Source organism: Triturus cristatus, chromosome 1_1, assembly GCF_964204655.1.
Source record: "Triturus cristatus chromosome 1_1, aTriCri1.1, whole genome shotgun sequence".
Classification (NCBI taxonomy): Eukaryota; Metazoa; Chordata; class Amphibia; order Caudata; family Salamandridae; genus Triturus; species Triturus cristatus.
Window position 1 is genome coordinate 1,011,016,353 of NC_140579.1, and position 18,997 is coordinate 1,011,035,349.

The window sequence follows — 18,997 nt, forward strand, 5'->3', positions numbered from 1 at the left end:
CTACACCATTGCACTCTACATCACTGCACTCTATTCTGCTGTGCACCACTGTATTCTATGCTATTGCTCTCTACACCACTTTACTCTCTGCCACTGCACTCTACGACAATGCCAATGAACTCTGTACTACTCTACATCACTTCACTTTGATACTCTGCTCTGCAATGCTGCATTCTCTGCCACTGAACTCTACGTCACTCCGCTCTGCACCACTGCACTGTAATGTTACTCTAAGCCACTCTAGTGCACTCTACGCCAATACATTCTATGCCATTATACTCCACTCTACTCTGCATAACTCCACTGTATGCCACTTCTCTCTACACCACTGCACTCTAGACCACTGCACTCTGACATTCTACTCTACACCACTGCACTCAACCCTGCACCTCTGCACTCTACTTCCCTTAACTCTGCTCTGAAACACTCTACTCTACGTGACTGCACTCTGTGCTACTCCACTATGCGCCACTCCACACTTTGCCACTCCACTCCACAATCTATGCTGGACCACTCCACTGTACACCATTTTACTCTACTCTACTCTGAACTACTGCACTTTACGTGACTCAATTCTGTATCACTGCACTCTATTCCAATGCATTCTACACCACTTTACTCAAAGCCAAATGCACTCTATGCAACTGCACTCTATCCCAGTCTACTCTGTACCACTACACTCTACGCCACTATACTCTGCAACACTCTACACCACTGCCCTCTATTCCACTTCACTCTAGGCTACTCTACTTCACTTTACCGCACTCCACTGTACAACACTCCACAAAATTAATACTGATAACATTTATTAAGTGCATGAATGCCCGATGGCGTCTTGGCTTTAGGGCACCAGATTTAAAACACCATAAGATAAGAGAGGGAGCAAAAAAGCCAGGTTTTAAGTTGTTTCCTACAGAATGCAAAGTTCTGCTGATTTGTAAGATCCCAGGGAAGTACATTCCACAGTTTACAGGTGGAGTAAACAAAGCTCCTACCGTCCCAAGAAACATCTATTCTAATGTTTAAAGTTTTATTGCTTGAAACATTCAAGGCTTAAGAGCTGTTTCAGGTCCTTGGTTTGGTCTAAAACGATGTTGAGCTCCATTAAGGATCTCATTGCTGTTTAGAAATTTCAGAAGAGTAATGTTAAGGTGCTTTTCAAGGATTTTCACTGGCATTGGTAGGCGAGAGATCAGGCAATAATTTTGAGAGTTGAGAGCGGGTTTTTTCAACAGCTGAAGTAGGGAAGCCTTTTTCAATTCAACAGGGAACTGTCCTGATGTGATGACACTATTAATTAATGTAGTGAGAGAGGCTGCTACTGTCTCAACTATATATTGTAAAATATTTGGAGGGCAAGGTTCCGAGGGAGCTCCTTATTTAGTATGGATGATAAGTTCATGCACTCTTTCTTTGGTAAGAGGGGAATCTCGCTGAGCTCCTGTTTACTGGTCCCGGTTGATTCCTCTCCTGAACAACCAAGGTTAGTATTGAGACTCCACACTGGCACTTTACTCCATTAAACTCTACCCAATTCTATGGCACTCAACTCCACTCCATTCAACTCCCCACCCCCCACTCTACGCCTCTCCACTCGACTGTTCACCACTCCACTCTGACACTTTACTTTAGGCCACTCTACTCTACTTCACTTGAATCTACTCTGATACTTTCTCCACTCTATTTCAGTCTACAGCACTTTAAGTCACTCTGTGCTCCTTCACTCTACCCTACTCCACTCTACAACACTCTGCTCCACTATGTGCCACTCTACAATGCTCTACGCAACTCCCTCTATGCCACTTTATGCCACTCTACAGCACTTCACTCTACACCACTCTGAAACTCCACTCTACGACACTGCCACTCCACTCTACGACAATACAACATTCTTCTCCACTGTATTCCCTACTACACTACACCACTCAATGCCACTCCACTGTATGATAATGTACTCCACTCTACTCTACGACACTCTGCGCAACTCCCTCTACACCATACCACATTACTTTACTTCACTTGATGCCACTCCCCTCTGCTCTATGCCACTAATCTCTATGACACTCTATGCCACTCCACTCTACGTCACTCAACTCTACAGTGCTCTACTCCACTCTATAGTCTTCCATTCTACAACACTCTACTCCTTCCACAACACTCTACGCCACTCCATAACACTCCACTCCACCTCACGACAATGCACTCTACTCAACATCACTCTACGCCATTCTACAACACTCTACAGTACTCCACTCTACGACACCCCACTCTCCTTTATGTCACTAACTTTTATCCTTGCTGAACATTATCCATGCTGGCGAATGACTTGGCTAAAACACATTGGCAAAGCCAAGAGCTCTTGCATAGGCGAGGCCTATTGGATTTGCCAATGCTTGTTTTTACTAAAGTTCCATCAGTGATAGATATAGTATTACACATCTAGCAGGCTCGTGGACAATTGATAACACTGACAGGGGCACTATTGCTGTAAAATCTTTTGCTAGAAAACTGGGTGCTAAACCCCTATTACCAATAAAAAATATCTATCAGGCAAGAGTAAAGTCAGCAGCGACCTATGGAGCCGGCGTCTGGGGTGTGGTGGTACCAACACCACTACAAACGATTGAAAATAAATGTTTTAAATCTATAGTGGGCCTCCCTTCATCTATTGCAAATAGTATCCTACATACGGAACTAGGTCTGCCCTATATTTCATACTACATAGAACTAGCCCCACTCCTACTTTGGCACTCAATTTGGAGAAGAGATACAGTGCCACTTACTCAATCAATAATAAGGAGCTGCTTAACCATGGATAAGTGGAAAAGGTCTAGGTGGCTTAGTTATGTAGAGATAGGGTTAAGGGAGATTGGCCTTCATGAATTATTTAAAGATCCATTGACCTGTAAGAAGGTCTGCAAGCAGAAGGTCGCCAACTCGTTCCTGCTAATGTCTGAGTACAAGCGTAGAGAACAGTAAAAAGAGAAACACACCGTCCGTATATACAGCCTCAATCCGCCATTGATAGAAGGGGGTTCTCTTACTTAGTGAATGTAAATTGGACCCAACACAGATTTATATTACTCAGGTTCCGCACTAACTTGATCCCTCTCATGCAGGCTATCCGGGAAAAACATATAATCATTCTGAGCTTAGTGCGTGCCCTTGCGATAATTTGTCATCCCAAAATGAATTGCATCCAGTTTTATTCTGCAGGCTATATAAGAATGAAAGAAATGATTTCTTAAAACCAATTTTAAAGAAAGGGAATTTTAAGCAGTGTCGGGTGGCACTCTACTATTTAACATCATTACCTGACCCTTTGGTTTGCTACTCAGTAGCGTCATTCTTATGGGTCTGTATGAGGAAGAGGAAGAGTATCGCGTGTATATGAAATTGTTTCTTTTTTAAAGATTTTAACGCATTTATGTTTTTATGCTAGAACCATTGTTGAAATATCTGTAATTTTTATAAACAAAAATTTGTACAATTTTATGATGATGTATGTACTACTCATTTTTAACTTGAGCGAATAAAGTAAAGAAATTAAAATGAAATGATAACACTGACATTCAGAGTACCATAAACCAGTAGACACACATTCCAGGCTCCTTCAGTCATACTACAGAACTGCAAAAGAAGAAACCTCATTCTAAACATGGGAAAGTGGCATTACATCTCAAAACATTGTTTACAAAGTTCCTTGAGTATCAGTTGTTTGTGCAGAGGGTGAGAAAGAAGAAAAAAGATGGCTACATGTTAAAGGATGGCTGCGAGCAGCACTCAACTGTCTGAAATCAAGGCCGTTATTGACTAATGTTAGAATACATGCTATTCTTTCAACATCATGTCTATGTTTCTACTACATATTAATTATTTTGTGTTAAAACTTGTACATTTGATTATAAACCCCTCTTTCAATCATCATGTTACAAAAGAATCCTGAAAATGTTACACACATTATTTTTCAGCTACCAGCTCATGGCCATTCCAAAAGAGCAAAATAAAAACAAATGGTTGATATTTGTTTTCCAGGACAGGTGGCATCCCTGTCTTTGGTTGCTGGATAGACTACCCGAAATGCTCCTTGGTCATTTCGACATGCTTTTCTGTTGCTTCTTGTTGCATAAACAGAGTCTTTGGCTCAGCTGTACAAGGTTTGTTTTCACACTCACCTGTGACACAATTGGACTTAGTTCAATGCACCAACGATTGAATGTGAAAGAAAGGTTTTTGTAGTCCCGCAGAACCCCACCCAATACATAGTTGAAGTGCCGTCAATGCTTTTGGGTTACTAACAGTCTATAAACAGGGATCCAGGGGCGTGTCGGTGACTGGAAAAAAACCTTATTTCATTCTTCTCAATACCATTCACACAAACTGCACTAAGAAAAAGACACTTTAACTAAAAGCGTTTTTATTTCAACAGGTGCACCCTGTTGCTTAGCACATCTACATCAACCACACAGAGTATAATTAAAGAGTACAAATGCATGTTGCACACAACAACAACAACAAAACATTTCTACCATGGGTAAAATGTCATCTAAAAACCAAACACCCTAAAACATACTTCTATACTCTACGCTAGGAAAGCATGGAGTTTAATAACCTAGACAGGGATCCAAGGATACAGTGGTGATTGCAAACAAACCTTTTTCATTCTTCTCAATGCCACACACACACAAACTGCACTAAGGAAAATACTCTTTAACTAAAAGCATGTTTATTTCAACAGGTGCACCCAGTTGCTTAGCATATCTAAAGCAACGACACAAATATAATTAAAATATCATAAATGCATGTTACGAACAATGAAAATAACATGAACATTCCTTCCATGGTTAAAATGTAATTTAAAAAACCTAACACTCTGAAACCTACTTTTGTGCGCTACGCTATGAGAGCATGGAATAGTATGACTTGCTTTTAGATTTTTCTTAGGGGAAATCAGCGCACTGTATACCTGTTTACAGAAAAGCGCTGTAGTTGTCAAAAGTCGCGGAGTCTGTGTCCCCCATTAGGGTAAAAACATATTGCATCAGCTCCTTTCCTCCCGGACTTGGCAGCTCAATATCTGCTTTCAGTACAAAGTGCGATACAGCAGCATCTCTGGCAGTCAAGACTGTCTGCGGCTGTATCGTGTGTGATAATCTGGGACAGATATTCTCTCTTGACAAGTGGCAGACCTTTTATACTATCTTACCTAACATGGAATTTCCAACATCACCTAAGGAATGTCTGGAATAACCAGTGGGCATCAAGATGCTAATCTTAGAGATATTGTTTATAAACAAATAGGGTAAAAATATGACAAATCAGATTACATTGTTTTGGCTATTATTCTTGTTTGACCTAGAAATGGTAATAACAATGCACTTTTTCCAGACTTATGTTACACGAGGTGTCTTATCAATGTCTGTGTCAGAGTGACTTCACACTTTCATTGATTCTTGGAATGACAAGGATAGATGACACTTGCACCGAAGCAGACATGTTGATGATTCAGCAAAAATCAGAAAAATGGGATCTCAGCCTACTCAAAATGGAGTCGGACTCTGGTCTTTACGTCATTCTTCCTGGTAGACTCTATAATATTTCAATGTAGTTTGGCTGTACCACCAGTGGTTGTTTGTCTGCTGCTCCTCTGTCTCTCCTGAATAAACTCTTTATATTCACTAATTCTATGTATCACAATCTATACTCACACAGACAATGGCACATGAGCCTATGTATACATGACAAGACGGCCTTATCACAAAAAGCATGAGAACTAGTATACACAGTCACGACAAAGAAACTATTAGAGTGATAAATCACTAACACTGGTAGCATGCTAAGTGATCAACACACTCTTCAGTGTTTCCTAAGATGTATATAAACACCAATACCAATGCTGTCCTGATCTCTCAAATTCCCAGGTCCATGCATGAGTGTGAGAAGTTGGCCTGGCATATGCTGGTCACTAGTTATAGTGGCCACCTTGCACCAGTCCAATTCGACTCTTGGTAGATAGGTTTAAAGACAACCTTTTAAAGAAAGCTATCCTAGTGGTAGCTGTGGAGAGCAGCCTTCAGGCTAAGTCTCTGAGGAATGTAAAGCAGCTTGTTTTACCTTATAATCTCTTGAATTACCAAATGAAAAGACACCACACAGGTATATATATCAAATATATATGTATTTATTTCTAAATATACTCTACTAATCTCTTTATGAGATTAGAGCCAGGTAAACATTCAAAAGATCAACAGTTCTCAATAAATTAAGCACAAATATGGCTGTAGCCCTTGGGGCGTACCAGACCATATACTAAAATAATGGGTTAACAAACTCGACTTGCAAAATGACAAAGCCTAGGGCCTTGGGAATCGCTGGGGCTTCACTTCTGCAGTGTTAGCAGGTAAGTAATCAGCCCACAGGAGGCGCGTGCAGTGTCTAAACACACACGCGGGTTTTCAATACGTTTCAATGGCAAATGTCGCGGTTTGTATTTTACAGTTCTAGGGCACTTTGCAAAAGTCAACAGGCAAGCAACTTACAGGGTAAGTATTTCTAGAGCCAACACACACTTGGGCACCGGAGTGCACGAGTTACCTCACCCAGGGAAGCCGGGTGCATAGGTGTCCTTTGGTATCGGGTCGCGATGCTGTTTTCAATGGAGATCCTTGAAGACTTGCTGCTTGTGACGACTGGAGAGGTGTCCGTTCGAATCCGATGATGGATTGGAGTTGCAGAAGACCTAGAAATTGAGGGGACAGAGTTCAGAGTCACTTGCCAGTGACCGGTAGCCAGCAAGATGGATGACCACAGCTGTCGCGTCTCTTCAGGTCGATGATGGTGTTTTGTCTCTTTGCTCACGAGGACCAGGAGGGATCGAAGATGACCAGCAGCTGGCTTCGGAGGTTCCCACGACGTCTGCAGCTGATGACGGTGTTGGCCCCCGAATTGGAGCCAACAAGCCTTGGCAACTGCAAGTCTCGTGTAGAGTGAAGATTGGCAATGGTGCAGACCAGCAAGGTCTGATGGACTTACCCAGCAAGGGTAAGTGAGGGCAGGCCCAGAGCAACCAGGCAAGCTCTTGAAGTTGATGTGGAAGTCTTCAGGCGAGTTACTAGCCAATGGGCAAGCAACCGCGAAGACGCCTTTGCAGGAAAAGTTTAACAACAGCCCACGGTCACTCGGGACGCTGAATTTCGGTACTAGACCTGCTAGGGACTTGGACAATAAGTGGTCCAAAGCACAACTTCGTTGAACATAGATTAGGGCTTGCACTCAAAATCAGTGCACGGTTCCCTGGTATTACTGTTCCTTCATCACTCGTGGGGTCCAGATGCCACAGCTTGGCTGGGGACTCAAAATGGCCGTCGAGAGGTCAGGAAATCCGCTTCAGGGGATGCAGGGACTTCGGGCTCCGGCGGGAGCGGTAAAGTTTGCAACCATTGTTGAAGAGTTTTTGTGCCTGCCAAGCAGGGGAGTCACTCCTTGACTCCAAGGGAGATACTTCAGTCTTCCAGAGATAGTGGAACGTCGAAGGGCCAGGATTCTTCTTAGTAGAGCGTCGTCCAGGTGTAATCTAAATTGCATTGGCAATGTGTGGTATCTTATAGTGAAAAGATGGGAGGGACTAGCTCTATGACCACTCCTCTAGGAGGGTCAGGGTAGTGGGTGGTTACACCCACTTCCCTTTGTCCAGTTTTGCGCCAGAGCAGGGGCAGGTAGCCCCTGAACCAGTTTGAGCTGGCATATGCACAGAGGAGCCTACTGCTCCCCCAGTGCAGGACTTCAAAGCACTCTAAGAGTGCACCCACCCAGCTCCAATACACTAAATCCTGTCTGGGAGGTGGTGACACCTCCCTGTGACAGGAAACCCTTTGTTGGGCTCCCTCCACTGCGAGTTTCGGTCAGCAGCAGGAGGGCAGCCCGGTGTCTGTGCTGGTGGCATCCATTTTGTGATGCCAGGGCTCTAGATGATTTCTACCGTGTAGTACAGTGGGTACATGTCGTCCCCTCTAGAAGGGTGGGATCCTACTCCCACACCAGTTACTGGTGTGGGGGTAGGATTCCAAGTTGTTTGACACCAAACACGACATGTTTTGATGCAGTCATTCCAAAGTTAGCATTTACCGCGAGGTTATAATGCACTTAAGAGTATATGGTTTAACCGCATCCACAAACAGCAGCAGAGAATAGACTCTGCCAGTTGCAGAGGGGTCCTGCTCAGACAGAAGCACCCCCTCACATAGTAAACCAAGCACCCTGCCCTTGGGATTGATAGGGCCTACCATAGGGGTGACTGATAGGTTTATATGTGTGTGTATGGTGAGATATAGGAACCTATACCTCAGTGAGGAGTGCTAACACTACCTCACACAGGCTGCAGTAGCAGGCCTGTGGTGTCAGATTGTGAATGCTTCCCAGGGGTGGCATAATACATGCTGCAGCCCCTGGTAGGCCTGTGAAGTACCAATGCCCTAGGTACCTAAGGTACCATATACTAGGGGCTCATAAGGCACCACAGTATCCAATCACTAGTGCATCTAATATGCACACCAATCATTTAAGGGAGTAAGCAGATAGGCTGGGGTCCTGGATAGCAGGATCCCAGCCAGACTAGTCAAAAACCATTCAAACACCAGGAAAAAAGTGGGGGCAACCATATAGTCAGATTCCACCTTCCTACAATGAGTAGTTCATCCACTCCAGGTTTTTGCTCAGCATTCTCATACTGTGTTGTCCCAATACACAATCAGGACTGCAAGTACTAGAATTCAAAGCAAATAAAACTGGCATGGATGAGGTACTCATACTTGAACCAGGGAAACTTGAGAGCTTTGAAGATGCTCAGCTGGCATTGTGCCCATTGAATGTTCTGTAGAAGCTGCAAACTGTTTCACTATGATTAATATTTGGCTATTGTATAGCACACAATCGGCATTTACTATATGGCATTGCAGCATTTTCAGCTGTTCTTTCGAAATTTCAGTCACAGTCCAGAATATGATGCTGATCATGGCATTCTGCAAGCGGTTGATGAAAATATGCGAAGCACATTTGCAAATCTTAGCTATAAAACACATAGGGGCTTACGCAAATCATAGGACCAGTGCCTCTTGAAAATTCCACCCACCCAGTAGATTAATTATGACTCTTTTCAATTGTGCAAGAAAACCCTGTAGAAGAACTACCACCCAGGTACAAGTGCTGCTGTCTGCCACTTTGTAGCTGACATACAAATGTTTAAATTAAAAACATGTATTTTGAATTGTTTAACTTTAGCACATTAGATTACATCACTGCACTAAGTGGCCTTTATTCGAATTAGTGAAGCATGCTCTTTCTGCCCTGACAATTCTATTAATGACAAGCAAGTCCTTTGTCTTGTGCCTCCTATACAAGTCTTTGTTATTACAGATAGAACAATATTATGATCTATTGCACCAAATAAAAGAGATTTGATATTGTACCACATGCATCCTATACTGAATTATTTCAAGGTGTTCTGAAACGTGATTATGATGGAAAAGGAGGCACAGTGATGAAAATTAATATCCTCTGGCCACACTGTTTGGTCAAGTTGGGAAGCCAGGATTAAAAGCAAGTTTCTTGATTACACATTGTGCAAGTCAGCCTCTGGTCAGGTATCGCATTTGCTCCACCTTCTGCCCTAAAGACTATTTTATTAGTGATCAAAGAGGCAAGTAGGTTGTCTTGTGCCTTCTATACAAGACATTTGTTGTTGTTATAGATGAGGAAACATTATGGTCTATGATATACAAGAGGGCTTTTTCTACAGTGCGCATCATGAACTGAATTATGTCAGAGTTCTCTCAAATGTGATAACCACGGAAAAGGAGGCAAAAGAAAAGTAATTTCCTAGGGTTACAAAGTTTTACATCTCAAAACATTGTTTACAAAGTTCCTTGAGTATCAGTTGTTTGTGCAGAGGGTGAGAAAGAAGAAATAAGATGGCTACATGTTAAAGGATGGCTGCGAGCAGCACTCAACTGTCTGAAATCAAGGCCGTTATTGACTAATGTTAGAATACATGCTATTCTTTCAACATCATGTCTATGTTTCTACTACATATTAATTATTTTGTGTTAAAACTTGTACATTTGATTATAAACCCCTCTTTCAATCATCATGTTACAAAAGAATCCTGAAAATGTTACACACATTATTTTTCAGCTACCAGCTCATGGCCATTCCAAAAGAGCAAAATAAAAACAAATGGTTGATATTTGTTTTCCAGGACAGGTGGCATCCCTGTCTTTGGTTGCTGGATTGACTACCCGAAATGCTCCTTGGTCATTTCGACATGCTTTTCTGTTGCTTCTTGTTGCATAAACAGAGTCTTTGGCTCAGCTGTACAAGGTTTGTTTTCACACTCACCTGTGACACAATTGGACTTAGTTCAATGCACCAACGATTGAATGTGAAAGAAAGGTTTTTGTAGTCCCGCAGAACCCCACCCAATACATAGTTGAAGTGCCGTCAATGCTTTTGGGTTACTAACAGTCTATAAACAGGGATCCAGGGGCGTGTTGGTGACTGGAAAAAAACCTTATTTCATTCTTCTCAATACCATTCACACAAACTGCACTAAGAAAAAGACACTTTAACTAAAAGCGTTTTTATTTCAACAGGTGCACCCTGTTGCTTAGCACATCTACATCAACCACACAGAGTATAATTAAAGAGTACAAATGCATGTTGCACACAACAACAACAACAAAACATTTCTACCATGGGTAAAATGTCATCTAAAAACCAAACACCCTAAAACATACTTCTATACTCTACGCTAGGAAAGCATGGAGTTTAATAACCTAGACAGGGATCCAAGGATACAGTGGTGATTGCAAACAAACCTTTTTCATTCTTCTCAATGCCACACACACACAAACTGCACTAAGGAAAATACTCTTTAACCCCTTCGGTGCCCGCCCCTTTCCCCGCCCTGTGCCGGCCGTTACATTAGCGGGCGGGGTTTGTGACGAGCTGGACTCGTCATGGGCACAGCGCCACCGCAGCCCATGACGAGTCCAGCTCGTCACGGGCACCGAAGAGGTTAACTAAAAGCATGTTTATTTCAACAGGTGCACCCAGTTGCTTAGCATATCTAAAGCAACGACACAAATATAATTAAAATATCATAAATGCATGTTACGAACAATGAAAATAACATGAACATTCCTTCCATGGTTAAAATGTAATTTAAAAAACCTAACACTCTGAAACCTACTTTTGTGCGCTACGCTATGAGAGCATGGAATAGTATGACTTGCTTTTAGATTTTTCTTAGGGGAAATCAGCGCACTGTATACCTGTTTACAGAAAAGCGCTGTAGTTGTCAAAAGTCGCGGAGTCTGTGTCCCCCATTAGGGTAAAAACATATTGCATCAGCTCCTTTCCTCCCGGACTTGGCGGCTCAATATCTGCTTTCAGTACAAAGTGCGATACAGCAGCATCTCTGGCAGTCAAGACTGTCTGCGGCTGTATCGTGTGTGATAATCTGGGACAGATATTCTCTCTTGACAAGTGGCAGACCTTTTATACTATCTTACCTAACATGGAATTTCCAACATCACCTAAGGAATGTCTGGAATAACCAGTGGGCATCAAGATGCTAATCTTAGACATATTTTTTATAAACAAATAGGGTAAAAATATGACAAATCAGATTACATTGTTTTGGCTATTATTCTTGTTTGACCTAGAAATGGTAATAACAATGCACTTTTTCCAGACTTATGTTACACGAGGTGTCTTATCAATGTCTGTGTCAGAGTGACTTCACACTTTCATTGATTCTTGGAATGACAAGGATAGATGACACTTGCACCGAAGCAGACATGTTGATGATTCAGCAAAAATCAGAAAAATGGGATCTCAGCCTACTCATAATGGAGTCGGACTCTGGTCTTTACGTCATTCTTCCTGGTAGACTCTATAATATTTCAATGTAGTTTGGCTGTACCACCAGTGGTTGTTTGTCTGCTGCTCCTCTGTCTCTCCTGAATAAACTCTTTATATTCACTGATTCTATGTATCACAATCTATACTCACACAGACAATGGCACATGAGCCTATGTATAAATGACAAGACGGCCTTATCACAAAAAGCATGAGAACTAGTATACACAGTCACGACAAAGAAACTATTAGAGTGATAAATCACTAACACTGGTAGCATGCTAAGTGGTCAACACACTCTTCAGTGTTTCCTAAGACGTATATAAACACCAATACCAATGCTGTCCTGATCTCTCAAATTCCCAGGTCCATGCATGAGTGTGAGAAGTTGGCCTGGCATATGCTGGTCACTAGTTATAGTGGCCACCTTGCACCAGTCCAATTCGACTCTTGGTAGATAGGTTTAAAGACAACCTTTTAAAGAAAGCTATCCTAGTGGTAGCTGTGGAGAGCAGCCTTCAGGCTAAGTCTCTGAGGAATGTAAAGCAGCTTGTTTTACCTTATAATCTCTTGAATTACCAAATGAAAAGACACCACACAGGTATATATATCAAATATATATGTATTTATTTCTAAATATACTCTACTAATCTCTTTATGAGATTAGAGCCAGGTAAACATTCAAAAGATCAACAGTTCTCAATAAATTAAGCACAAATATGGCTGTAGCCCTTGGGGCGTACCAGACCATATACTAAAATAATGGGTTAACAAACTCGACTTGCAAAATGACAAAGCCTAGGGCCTTGGTAATCGCTGGGGCTTCACTTCTGCAGTGTTAACAGGTAATTAATCAGCCCACAGGAGGCGCGTGCAGTGTCTAAACACACACGAGGGTTTTCAATACGTTTCAATGGCAAATGTCGCGGTTTGTATTTTACAGTTCTAGGGCACTTTGCAAAAGTCAACAGGCAAGCAACTTACAGGGTAAGTATTTCTAGAGCCAACACACACTTGGGCACCGGAGTGCACGAGTTACCTCACCCAGGGAAGCCGGGTGCATAGGTGTCCTTTGGTATCGGGTCGCGATGCTGTTTTCAATGGAGATCCTTGAAGACTTGCTGCTTGTGACGACTGGAGAGGTGTCCGTTCGAATCCGATGATGGATTGGAGTTGCAGAAGACCTAGAAATTGAGGGGACAGAGTTCAGAGTCACTTGCCAGTGACCGGTAGCCAGCAAGATGGATGACCACAGCTGTCGCGTCTCTTCAGGTCGATGATGGTGTTTTGTCTCTTTGCTCACGAGGACCAGGAGGGATCGAAGATGACCAGCAGCTGGCTTCGGAGGTTCCCACGACGTCTGCAGCTGATGACGGTGTTGGCCCCCGAATTGGAGCCAACAAGCCTTGGCAACTGCAAGTCTCGTGTAGAGTGAAGATTGGCAATGGTGCAGACCAGCAAGGTCTGATGGACTTACCCAGCAAGGGTAAGTGAGGGCAGGCCCAGAGCAACCAGGCAAGCTCTTGAAGTTGATGTGGAAGTCTTCAGGCGAGTTACTAGCCAATGGGCAAGCAACCGCGAAGACGCCTTTGCAGGAAAAGTTTAACAACAGCCCACGGTCACTCGGGACGCTGAATTTCGGTACTAGACCTGCTAGGGACTTGGACAATAAGTGGTCCAAAGCACAACTTCGTTGAACGTAGATTAGGGCTTGCACTCGAAATCAGTGCACGGTTCCCTGGTATTACTGTTCCTTCATCACTCGTGGGGTCCAGATGCCACAGCTTGGCTGGGGACTCAAAATGGCCGTCGAGAGGTCAGGAAATCCGCTTCAGGGGATGCAGGGACTTCGGGCTCCGGCAGGAGCGGTAAAGTTTGCAACCATTGTTGAAGAGTTTTTGTGCCTGCCAAGCAGGGGAGTCACTCCTTGACTCCAAGGGAGATACTTCAGTCTTCCAGAGATAGTGGAACGTCGAAGGGCCAGGATTCTTCTTAGTAGAGCGTCGTCCAGGTGTAATCTAAATTGCATTGGCAATGTGTGGTATCTTATAGTGAAAAGATGGGAGGGACTAGCTCTATGACCACTCCTCTAGGAGGGTCAGGGTAGTGGGTGGTTACACCCACTTCCCTTTGTCCAGTTTTGCGCCAGAGCAGGGGCAGGTAGCCCCTGAACCAGTTTGAGCTGGCATATGCACAGAGGAGCCTACTGCTCCCCCAGTGCAGGACTTCAAAGCACTCTAAGAGTGCACCCACCCAGCTCCAATACACTAAATCCTGTCTGGGAGGTGGTGACACCTCCCTGTGACAGGAAACCCTTTGTTGGGCTCCCTCCACTGCGAGTTTCGGTCAGCAGCAGGAGGGCAGCCCGGTGTCTGTGCTGGTGGCATCCATTTTGTGATGCCAGGGCTCTAGATGATTTCTACCGTGTAGTACAGTGGGTACATGTCGTCCCCTCTAGAAGGGTGGGATCCTACTCCCACACCAGTTACTGGTGTGGGGGTAGGATTCCAAGTTGTTTGACACCAAACACGACATGTTTTGATGCAGTCATTCCAAAGTTAGCATTTACCGCGAGGTTATAATGCACTTAAGAGTATATGGTTTAACCGCATCCACAAACAGCAGCAGAGAATAGACTCTGCCAGTTGCAGAGGGGTCCTGCTCAGACAGAAGCACCCCCTCACATAGTAAACCAAGCACCCTGCCCTTGGGATTGATAGGGCCTACCATAGGGGTGACTGATAGGTTTATATGTGTGTGTATGGTGAGATATAGGAACCTATACCTCAGTGAGGAGTGCTAACACTACCTCACACAGGCTGCAGTAGCAGGCCTGTGGTGTCAGATTGTGAATGCTTCCCAGGGGTGGCATAATACATGCTGCAGCCCCTGGTAGGCCTGTGAAGTACCAATGCCCTAGGTACCTAAGGTACCATATACTAGGGGCTCATAAGGCACCACAGTATCCAATCACTAGTGCATCTAATATGCACACCAATCATTTAAGGGAGTAAGCAGATAGGCTGGGGTCCTGGATAGCAGGATCCCAGCCAGACTAGTCAAAAACCATTCAAACACCAGGAAAAAAGTGGGGGCAACCATATAGTCAGATTCCACCTTCCTACAATGAGTAGTTCATCCACTCCAGGTTTTTGCTCAGCATTCTCATACTGTGTTGTCCCAATACACAATCAGGACTGCAAGTACTAGAATTCAAAGCAAATAAAACTGGCATGGATGAGGTACTCATACTTGAACCAGGGAAACTTGAGAGCTTTGAAGATGCTCAGCTGGCATTGTGCCCATTGAATGTTCTGTAGAAGCTGCAAACTGTTTCACTATGATTAATATTTGGCTATTGTATAGCACACAATCGGCATTTACTATATGGCATTGCAGCATTTTCAGCTGTTCTTTCGAAATTTCAGTCACAGTCCAGAATATGATGCTGATCATGGCATTCTGCAAGCGGTTGATGAAAATATGCGAAGCACATTTGCAAATCTTAGCTATAAAACACATAGGGGCTTACGCAAATCATAGGACCAGTGCCTCTTGAAGATTCCACCCACCCAGTAGATTAATTATGACTCTTTTCAATTGTGCAAGAAAACCCTGTAGAAGAACTACCACCCAGGTACAAGTGCTGCTGTCTGCCACTTTGTAGCTGACATACAAATGTTTAAATTAAAAACATGTATTTTGAATTGTTTAACTTTAGCACATTAGATTACATCACTGCACTGAGTGGCCTTTATTCGAATTAGTGAAGCATGCTCTTTCTGCCCTGACAATTCTATTAATGACAAGCAAGTCCTTTGTCTTGTGCCTCCTATACAAGTCTTTGTTATTACAGATAGAACAATATTATGATCTATTGCACCAAATAAAAGAGATTTGATATTGTACCACATGCATCCTATACTGAATTATTTCAAGGTGTTCTGAAACGTGATTATGATGGAAAATGAGGCACAGTGATGAAAATGAATGTCCTCTGGCCACACTGTTTGGTCAAGTTGGGAAGCCAGGATTAAAAGCAAGTTTCTTGATTACACATTGTGCAAGTCAGCCTCTGGTCAGGTATCGCATTTGCTCCACCTTCTGCCCTAAAGACTATTTTATTAGTGATCAAAGAGGCAAGTAGGTTGTCTTGTGCCTTCTATACAAGACATTTGTTGTTGTTATAGATGAGGAAACATTATGGTCTATGATATACAAGAGGGCTTTTTCTACAGTGCGCATCATGAACTGAATTATGTCAGAGTTCTCTCAAATGTGATAACCACGGAAAAGGAGGCAAAAGAAAAGTAATTTCCTAGGGTTACAAAGTCTGGTGAAGCTGTGAATTCGGGACTGAAAACTTTGCCCGAGCCCATATAACCGTCTGACTGGGTTTGGAACAGCAACCTGCAAATGTCTTTGCCACAGTTTGTACAAACCCTTCTTCTGCGCTACTTCACTCAAATCTCCAATCACAGCGCTCTCAAGTGTCATGCCCTCTTTCTTGCTTGAGTAGCTCATCCAGGCAGTGCTTAATTTGTGCCGGTGCTTTCCGGTGCTCAGCACCGGCACTTATTTTACAGGGCCGGGTCTATACAATCATTCCCTGAGTCCTGGCCCGGTAAATATTAAAAATAAATTCCTGCACTGCTCTCCTTTTGTGGCTGCCTGGTATGTCCTCCAAAGTCCCACCCTGGTCCAGGCGTATTGAAGGAGCGTCGTCATCACGTTAGTGATGTCACGTCGCACCTGATTTTCACTGAACATTGGTTTATTTCCGGCCGGTGGGAGAATGGCTGAGAGTGGGCTTTGGCTGAGCTGGGGCGGCAAGGCAGGCTGGAAGTGTGCAGGACTGTATGAACGAGCGCCCACTATCAATACAGGTATAATTTATTTTTCATCATTGAGTTTACTTGCTTAAAAAAAACAAGAGCGGAGCCGCTCCAACAATAAATATCCGGCATTGAGGCACGTTCTTTTAATCTCCTGTCTCCAGTGGTCGAAGTGGGCGGGATCGGCAGGGCACGGCGTGACCCTACTTCTTCAATTCCAAGGATTCTGTTCCCCTACATTTTTATTTTGAAAATGCGTCCCAGCCTCCAGGACGCAAGAAATCACCATTGCCTGTAAATAAAGCTCGGCGTTCCTGGCGTTCGTTGGAGGACGGGCGGCAGAGAAGTAACAGGACTCTGTCTTTTCCTTCTTGCCCAGAGAAGAAAAATACAGTGTCCACCTCTGCTCTGCCGCTTCAGCTGCCCCCCCAACTCCCCACTCTTTCCTTCTTCCCTCTCTTTCTGTCTAGCAGTTCTTCTCTTACTGAAAACCGTGACTTCAAGACGTGGTTCTCACTCTGTTTCCTCTCCTTTCTTTTATTTGCTCCCCTGTGAAATGGATCCAAAAAAGAAAAACATTTTTTGTTGGAAATGTCGTATTTTAATTCCAAAGAGCAGCATCTGGAATAAAAGGGTAAACATATGAAAAATAACTAAATAAAGTAAGACAGGGTGGTAGCAAACTGGCCAGATTGATTTTATTCACACCCAAACACATTAGCGCCACTTTTACATAGTTTGCCAATGAAGCGCTATTTTTGTTTTCTTGTCATTGTTTTCCCGGGGCTTGCCACTAGTGCACCAATCCCGGAGGTACTACAAAGTGTGGATTGGAAAACAAAATGTGTACTGCGGCTCCGCGTCCAGGGATGTGGTCTTTTTACCATACTGCTTACGTTTTGTAAGGATATAAGCAATGGACATTGAAATGGGTCAATTCAGGGCCCTGTAGTCATGCCCTTAACTTTTCAGGCAAAAGTGCTCACTGATTTCTGAATAGTGAGTGTAAAAGCGTTACGGTAACCATGTCGTTCCTGCTTACATTTCACATGGTTTGCTAAATTTTGCATTCCCTATGAGTGTTTGCTTTTTCCAGGATGTTGTTACTGTTTTTTGTAGGCTCCATATTGCTCTTGTCTAGTGCGTCATTTAAATTGAGCCGCATCCAGGTGTTTATAGCCGGCAGCAATTGGATTGTAGTTGAAGATGGTGTGAGTTTTTCTCAGTGGGGGAGAGGATGTGGCACTATGGCCAGAGCTGCTGAATTTGGAACTGGGGAACCAGGTTCAGCCTTAATAACCAGTCCACCAGACCACTCTCATGAGAGAGTACAATCCCATGCTAGACCTTAGAAGGCTTCACAAGAGCTTAGAAGCCCTGGTGTCTTAGCACCAGCAGGTGGACCCTAGCAGTGGCAAGTGTGGGTTAAACTTCAAGGTTTGTCCACCACAATCCATACTGAAGTTCACCTCCAGTCTTGGGGGCAGGCCTATGAAGCAGCACAGCCTAGAACAACAGTGACTCTGTCACTGTGGTCACAGGACTGTTGAGAAGGGCCAGCTCTAGGGCAGTGCAACCGGTGTGACCGCACCGGGTGCTGACTTTGGGTGGAAGCATTATGTTTGCAAGTATATTAAGGTTTTAAAAGCACCTGCTACCTCCTTCCTGGCCTCCAGCAATTTTCGGCAACAATAAAAATGCCATGATGACTCCGGTGTTTAATGTTCTTCCTAGAGAGAAATCATTTTGTCTAGTGGACGTTTTGATTCATGGAAAGGTAGCTCAGAGAGTTAATGTGCCTGCTGCAAAGAACATGTACCATGCAGATCACAAAGTGCACATAATGTAAATAGGTCAGTGGGCTACTGCTTTTATCAGAAAGATCCTTTTGTTACTTCCAGTTTATAAGTTAAAATCCTAACATAGAACAGTGAGCAATTAACTTTCATCTAAGAGCTGCATACAAACTGCAAGGTATAAATTAGAGCGTTATGTTTTTCCCCCCAGTCTTTGATTATCCAATGTTACAAAAAGTGTTCTTTTGGACAGAAATCAATTCTGATTATTAAAGAGAACCCCCAACCATGGTATTACGTTCTAAATTCTGAGTTTGTGTTTCTCCAGACCAATCACTATTAAACTATACAGCCTACTAGTATGGTTGTCATGTGACTCCTACACCTTGTAGTCCTTAGTCTTATCATGTAACATTTTCTATACAGTGATTTACACACATATTGATTGTC